Source organism: Triticum dicoccoides, chromosome 3B (assembly GCF_002162155.2).
Source record: "Triticum dicoccoides isolate Atlit2015 ecotype Zavitan chromosome 3B, WEW_v2.0, whole genome shotgun sequence".
Taxonomy (NCBI): Eukaryota; Viridiplantae; Streptophyta; class Magnoliopsida; order Poales; family Poaceae; genus Triticum; species Triticum dicoccoides.
The window spans coordinates 851959580-851968192 of NC_041385.1; the positions used below are offsets into that span (position 1 = coordinate 851959580).

The following is an 8613-nucleotide window of genomic DNA, read 5'->3' on the forward strand; positions in this document are numbered from 1 at the left end:
GATCATTCTTATAACAGCAACATATATAGATTTTTTCATATGATTTCTCATGCTCAAGTAACAATCTATTCACAATGTCAAGTATGGATCATAAACTTCATTGAGAACTAGCAAACTATAATCTCAGTCACTGAATCAATTGCAATTTATCATAACATCAGAAAGAGTCAAGAATGGAGCTTTCCAGCAAGTCTACATACTCAACTATCATATAGTCTTCTACAATTGCTAACATTAATGCAATACTTATGGTTATGGAGTTTTAATCAGACACTGAGAAAGATAGGGGCTTATAGTGTTGCCTCCCAATGTATTCACCTATGGGTGATGTCAACAATAATAGTTCATGCTAACTTACATCCAATTGGATATATATATTAGGGTCTTTCCAACAAGAGGTGCTTGCCAAAGGATAAAATGGAAAAGGGAAAGGTGAAGATCACCATGAATCTTGCATAAAGTAAAAGACATAAAGTAAAAGATAGGCCCTTCGCAGTGGGAAGCAGAGGTTGTCATGTGCTTTTATGGTTGGATGCACAAAATCTTAATGCAAAAGAACGTCACTTTATATTGACACTTGTGATATGAACCTTTATTATGCAGTCCGTCTCTTTTAATACTTCCATATCACACGATCGTATAAAGCATATTTTCTCCGCACTAATAAGTCATACATATTTAGAGAGCAATTTTTATTGCTTGCAACATGACAACTTACTTGAAGGATGTTACTCAATCCATAGGTGGGTATGGTGGACTCTCATGGAAAAACTTGGTTTAAGGATATTTGGAAGCACAAGTAGTATCTCTACTTGGTGCAAGGAATTTTTAGCTAGCATGAGGGGGAAAGGCAAGCTCAACATGTTGGACGATCCATGACAATATACTTTAACTAAGATGTGAGAAAACATAACCCATTACGTTGTCTTCCTTGTCCAACATCAACTCTTTAGCATGTCATACTTAATGAGTGCTCACAATTAAAAAATATGTCCAAGATAGTATATTTGAATGTGAAAACCTCTCTTTATTTATTACTTCCTATTAATTGCAACGATGACCAAAACTATGTTTGTCAACTCTCAACAACTTTTATGTCTCATACTCTTTATATGTGAAGTCATTACTATCCATAAGTTCAATATGAACTCTTTTATTTCTTTTTAGTCTTTCTAATTCCTCAAGATCATATCAAGATAGCAGAGCCCTTGACTCAACACTAATCTTTATTATAGATAGCTCACAGACTCGATTACATAGAAGGATCACAAAGAAAAACTCAAAACTAATTCATACCAAAACTTTATTCTACTAGATCTAGATATTACTAAAAGGATTGAACTAAGTAAAACGGTAAAGATAAGAGTTTGATGGTGATACGATACCGGGACAACTCCCCCAAGCTTGGCAGTTGCCAAGGGGAGTGCCCATACCCATGTGATTATGTCCTCGGAGGTGGTGAAGAAGGAGTTGTTGATGATGTAGGCTTTCTCCTCAACTTGCGCTTGAGAATGGAATTTTGCTCCCTTAGATCATCGATCTCCCGCTCGAGGCTTAATATCCTTTTGCATAGTTCCTGTTTGTTTTCCTGCAAGAGACGAAAAGGGATAAACTAGATCTTGGGCTTCTTTGCCATATCACGGAGGCTTGACTTATTAAACTCCACATGCATGTCCCCAGGTTGAGGTAAAGGGACTTCTTCTTCGTCTGAGCTCGTCTCCTCCTTTCCCTTAGGCTCATAGTCTTCTTCTTCCTCAGTGGTCCAGCCCCAATGATCCAATTCCCCGTAGACTTTACGGTCTGCAAGGTAATCAGCCACATAGCTTTCTCCTTCCGAATCCTGGGACGACATACTGCTCTAATCTGTGGCAGAAACAGCTCGAAACGAAAATCAAAGATTTTTGCGTGATACGGTGGACAAAACCTTCGGGAGTTTATATAATGAATTTTTACCGACCAAAAGAAGTAACATGCAAGAAAACGGTGTCCGGAAGGCACATGAGGTGCCCACGAGGCAGGGGGGCGCGCCCAGTAAGGGTGGGCGCGCCCTCCACCCTCGTGGAGGCCTCGTGTCCTTCCTGGATTACTTGTTACACCCAACCATTTTGGTCAATTGTGAATTAAATACGTCCTAGTATTTGAGAAATTGATTTGGTACAATTTTGCAACAAATATATTATAGGTCCTTCACAAAAAACTCATTTTGGGCACTCGAAAAATGGAAAATGAATTTTTCGTCCAAAGAAAATGAAAACTTCCTTAGGCAACATTGTCTGCCATTCGAAGATGCATCCTTGTGCATAATATGAGATCATTTGAACAAACTATGTCATGAATGTGGCCATAAGATTGATCATTGGGCTTGCAAGCCATGAATCTTCACACTTGATAGCTCGTTTCTGAGAACATTTTTTTAAAATAATTGGCGTATTACAAGTTTATAATTTTTGCTGGTAACTTGGCCACATAAAACGAAACTATGCGAAGGTTTTCCAATTTTTTATTTTTTTATGCCCGTTTTAAAATGCGGTCAAAACAGCGGGAATAACTGTTCCTAGTTAGTGGTTGAATCTTGAAATCTTTTTGGCGTTTCTCTGATTAAATAGATACTTATGTACCTAGAAATAATTTTTGGAAAAAATAAAGAGCAAACTACGAGGTAGTTACAGTTCAAATTTGACCCGCTTCCAGCTGAATCGGCGAAAATTTGTCTTTTTCACGAGAGGTAGATCGAAACTTTTTATACCCAACGATTTCATCAATTGTGCATTAAATATGTTCTAGTATTTTAGAAAATTAATTTGGTAAAAATTTGTAATAAATATATGATAGGTCCTTCACAAAAGAACTCATTTTGGACACACGATAAATGAAAAAATGAATTAAAAAAGTCATTTCTCATAACTCTTTATAAAAATATTTGTCTTATTTCAATTTGTGATTATTCCTGAAAACTAAATTCAAATTTGCTGACACAATGCGAAGTTTTTTTTTCAATTTTTCTGGTCATGATAAAACAGCTAACATGATTTAGCACCTTACTTTTAGTCGATTACGATCAATTTAAATGGTCAAAATATCATACCTGTATACTGCGTTTTGATTGGTCAGAGGCCTCTCACGCGGATCGTGGATAATCACCGTCGGATGCTCCTGGATCCAACGGCCCGCACGTCGCCCGTCTCACCCACGTCCCGCACTCCTCCTCTCGCACCCTTCTCTCCCTCACACTGACGCCCCTCTCTCCTCTCCCTCACTCTGATCTGATCTGAATCCACCGCCGCCCACCGTCGCCCACCCCCACCATCGCCCACTGTCACCCACCCCCTCCGCCGCCCACCCCCACCGTCGACGACCCTCACCATCGAGCCCACGCCCCGACCCGCGCCCTCGGGTACTCGCCCGCAACCCTCACCCATGGCTAGGGTTTCGGCCGCCACCCCTAACATCGTCGGGATCTGCCTAATATGGCGACGGCGAGGCCAGAGGTGGCCGGATCTGACACCGGTAAGCCCCTCCCCTCTTTATTCGCGCACTATCTCCTCCTCACCTCACCTCGTCTTGTGTTCCCTTTCGGCAGGTCAACATGGTTGTGGATGGCACGACGACGATGGCAGCAGGGGCGAACCTCCATGGGACGGGTCGCCACCAAGGAGATGGAGCTCCTTCTCCATCCAATTTGGCCATCTCCGGTCGCCTCCTCCAGATCCTCACCGACCATGGGCCCCTCACCGTCGGCAACACCTGGAACCACGCCAAGGTACCCTCCTCGACCCACTCGGCTGTCTGTGCATGTGTCAACGACCCCTAGCTCTTGAGCTCCATGTATTGCTGCGACTTTGTTCGTCCATGGCCGGCCAGTAGATGCGGTGGTATTAAGAGCTGATGGAACTGGTGCCCGGAAGTGAGTAGTACAGCTTGGCCTCTGCCTGTACTTCCTTCTTTGATCAGATGATGCTTAGACCAGGAAGATTGTAGCTTCTGCCCTCTTTTTAGTGCCTTAGCTTCTTGCATTTGGGGAGCAAATAAAGTGATAGTTTTACCCTTCTTCGCGCCTAGCCGTGCTCTTGTATGTCAATACCAGGTAGTCTGTTACAGACTAGTGTCCTATGATTAGATGCAATATGGTGTATGTTCAACTCAGTGATTTCAATCTGAGTATTTTGGTGCTACTAGGAATTTTCTGCAATTAGGATTGTATATGAGGCATCTTTTAGTCCGTTGTCACCGAATAAGCTGAATGTGTATGCTATGACAGACACCTGGTGGTGAGGTAAACAATTGATTCTTGTTCATGCCACTTATTTTTTAGATGCTCAATGTGGTCACTACATCACTTTGTTATGCTATTTATTCAAAGTGTATGTATTCAATGTCCTCCTGGACATGCAGTTAGTCTGTATCTGTCTTAGCGAAGACACAAGAGAAGACTGTTACAATGATAGTATGTGCTACATTTGATCCCGGGTTGTATAACATATCTGTTACTGCAGGTCACCCATCCTCGAGGAGCAGAAGGAGGGACGCATCTAGCTGGCCATCAAGGGCCTGCTCTGCTCCTCTTCTTCCTTGACCATCGGTACCACCACGTTCCCGGGCTTCCAAGGCGCGCCAGCACACCACCGCCATGCCTCCTCTGCTCTTCGGGGTCGGACCAATCGCTCAACTCTTCAGGTACGCACGTCTCCTGCTATTATCTCAACCCTGTGAGTGCCAACTTGCCTCTTGCATGCCAAGAGTGTTGACTGAATTGCTTCTGATACATGTATGTGTGTATTTGTGTGCAGCACAAGCCCTGCAGCAGCCGACGTGGGTTCAGGTGTCCCCTCCCCTGATGGCTATAAATCTACCATGCTCTGCTAATTCTATGCGAGCACTGTTAGGCGTTCATTTGTATTTGCAAATTAGCGGCAGCTTGCAGAATATGTGTCGTCCAAAGCGTTACCTTAATACAATCTGCGTATCATTAGCTGGTATCCATATGGAGATAGTTTAGCAGAGGAAGAAAAAAACACCTATGTTTCTTTTTCCATGAAATTGCATTGGAGAGATGGGTCTATTATATATAGGCGATACATTACACTAGTTGAATTTGACCACGCACTAACTACAACAACTGATACATGCATGCTAATTGTTATTAGCTTCAAAACCTAGTAAATGCCTTCTTGCACTAGGTACACCCCTGAATTTTTGCCCTTTACAACCTGATCAATGTACAACCTGTTTGCTTGAAAGTAATTTTAGTTGATTCTTTGATGGAGCGCTAGGACTGTGTGAAATGGTAGTTTTTATTATCTAAAACTACCGCCGTGTGATTATGCAGGTGCCTAGTTTGTTTTTATTAGTTTTTATTATATAAAGTACCTCCCTGGAACATTAGTTTGTCACCTTGTTTCCACTGATACGCAGGATATGGTTTGCTGCTTATGCTTTTCTGATCGACAGTATCAGGCAGTAACACATTAATTAGTCTTGGTTACTTGAAATCAAATCCATGATTTTGTTATGTACTGTTTGCTCACAGTTACGTATAAGTTAACCTTTCATGTTAAGGCAAACCTGAGAACACTTGCTTGTGAGAACCAACTGGACTTCTTAGATATATCCAAGTGAAGATGTACTGTTACCCATGGTCTTGTTCCTTTACCCATTGTCTTGTTTGTCCTGCAGGTTAGTGAGCAGCATCAGGAGGAGGAGCTCAAGCACGACCACCAAGAGGCACCACCGCAGTAGCAGGTAGCACGTCCATCTCCACCTCCCTCTCCCTCTTCTCCCAAACCTTTTTATTAGAATATATTGAGTACATTCTGTCAACTTGTGTGTCAGTAAGAACAAAAACTAATTATCTAAGGTCCTGTTATTATTACCTATATATGACATTGCTACTGGATTGCCTAGTGCCCCTGTTCATGGTGGGCTAAACTTGTATTTGCTCCTGCTGCTGCGTTTTGATGATCATGAGTGTGATGCATTTTGATGATGTCCTTGTACCAGATGAGTCCGTCGATGAAGCGGCAACATCTCCTCTAGAGGGTGACGGTGGTGGCGGCGCCTGTGTGCGGCTTCGACTACAACCTCCTCTCCGGTGAGTCCTTCTCCTACCTCTAGCTCCATCTCTGAGCTGCTATAATACCATGCTCTGTTTCATGGCCGTGGCTTATTTAGTCTGTGCTTGCTATGCCTTGTGTATTGGAGCCTAATTAGCTTCTATTAGGGGATAATCTACTGGTTATACCAAGATTTTACATGAAATTTTGTTCTACTTATTCTGCTAAGGTTGTTTGCAATGGTTATACATATGTTACACAATTTTTGCTGCTGGCTAATGAGCTTTAGAGATGGTAACATGGTGCTGCACTCTCAGGACCATCTTATGACACACAATCAATTTTTGGTGTGCTCAAATTTTTAATTTTAGTGATAAGGAAATATCCCACCTAGTTTTCTGGCTCTCTCACTTGAGTTGGTTTAATAGTAGTGGCCTCTTGACTTGTACTTAGGTGGGTAGGTGCTGGCTGGGAGCAAAAGTTTATATGCATGGATAATGGACTTGCACTAAATGGACACAAATAAAGGAGTTGAGTATTAAGTGAACTTGTTCTAACTGGAAACAATTTCTGTATGGTGTACATAAATATCGAGTTCATAGCTGATATGTAGCAAATATAGCTGCGCGTAACTTCTTTACTTGGTTCCTCTTTTACAGGAGCTCCAGGCCTAAGAAAGTTGGAAGTGCGAAGACGTGAAGAAAAGCGCGAAGCCGTGAAGTGCTACTCAGCAAAGAGTTGTCTGTTCTATTTGACTGTAATATTGTAATAGCTGGTATACCTAGGTTGTAATAGTCTACAGAAATTGTAGTACACTAATCTAGTGTCATTTGACGAGTTTCACATGTTCTCTTGTTTGGAATATTTGATTATGAATGTGATTTGATTGTGTGTGAGATGGGAACCTGACCAGTGAAACCCACTTATGAAATAATATGACTAGTTCATAACTTTCTTATGTGTGGGATCAATATATGAGATTAACATGACTAGTGGGACCAGCTCCAAAATATATTTTCCAAAAATATATAATTAATAGACTGTAAAAGGCCAAAGCCCAGAGATAAAAAGGCTGAAATATTGGGCTTGGCCCATGTAGCCCAATAGAATTCGTAGGAATTATAATAATAAAAAATGTCGAATTGTTGGGCTAGGCCCATGTAGAAAACCGAATTGGACCGGGCTGAATCTTGTGCCACATCAGCTTGCCACGCTGGATGCCTACGTGGCCTGGGGAGATTGCTAGTGACCAAAACGCCACAGTAGGAATATTTTGGTCGTAAACGTCCACAACCTTCTCACAGAGAAGGTCGCTATAGTCAGTTAACGACCGCCAGCTTTTGACCTTCTCTTTTTGGTCACAAAAAGGTCGCAAATGAAAAACCATGACCTTTCAGTGACCAATAGTCAAGGTCACAAGTTGACATATTTCTTGTAGTGGTAGAGCACCTTTTATAATCACCCAGTTACGTTGTGACGTTTGGTAGCACATAAAGTGTTCCTCCGGTAAACGGGAGTTACATAATCTCATAGTCATAGGAACATGTATAAGTCATGAAGAAAGCAATAGCAACAAACTAAACGGTCAAGTGCTAAGCTAACTGAATGGGTCAAGTCAATCACATCATTCTCCTAATGATGTGATCCCGTTAATCAAATGACAACTCATGTCTATGGTTAGGAAACTTAACCATCTTCGATTTACGAGCTAGTCAAGTAAAGGCATACTAGTGACACTATGTTTGTCTATGTATTCACACATGTATCATGTTTCCGGGTAATACAATTCTAGCATGAATAATAAACATTTATCATGATATGAGGAAAGAAATAATAACTTTATTATTGCCTCTAGGGCATATTTCCTTCAGTCTCCCACTTGCACTAGAGTCAATAATCTAGATTACGCAGTAATGATTCTAACACCCATGGAGTCTTGGTGCTGATCATATTTTGCTCGTTGAAGAGGCTTAGTCAACGGGTCTGCAACATTCACATCCGTATGTATCTTGCAAATCCCTATGTCTCCCACCTGGACTTGGTCCCGGATGGAATTGAAGCATCTCTTGATGTGCTTGGTCCTCTTGTGAAATCGGGATTCCTTTGCCAAGGCAATTGCACCAGTATTGTCACAGAAGATCTTCATTGGTCCTGATGCACTAGGTATGACACCTAGATCGGAAATGAACTCCTTCATCCAGACTCCTTCATTTGCGGCTTCCGAAGCAGCTATGTACTCTGCTTCACATGTAGATCCTACTTCGATGATTTTTTTTAGAACTGCACCAACTTACAGCTGCACCGTTTAATAAAAACACGTATCCAGTTTGCGATTTAGAATCGTCCGGATCAGTGTCAAAGCTTGCATCGACGTAACCATTTACGACTAGCTCTTTGTCACCTCCATAAATGAGAAACATATCCTTAGTCCTTTTCAGGTAGTTCAGGATGTTCTTGACCGCTGTCTAGTGTTCCACTCCTGGATTACTTTGGTACCTCCCTGCTAAACTAATAGCAAGGCACACATCAGGTCTGGTACACAGCATCGCATACATGATAGAGC

The 8613-nt window shown here is 41.8% G+C and overlaps 1 long non-coding RNA gene across 1 annotated transcript; it reads left to right on the forward strand.

Moving 5' to 3' along the window:
- Nucleotides 1–5448: 5448 nt before the first annotated feature.
- Nucleotides 5449–6954, forward strand: LOC119282681. Its single transcript, XR_005138830.1, has 3 exons — nt 5449–5739; nt 5998–6088; nt 6710–6954. It is a non-coding gene; the product is annotated as an uncharacterized LOC119282681 (long non-coding RNA).
- The last annotated feature ends 1659 nt before the right edge of the window (nt 6955–8613 follow it).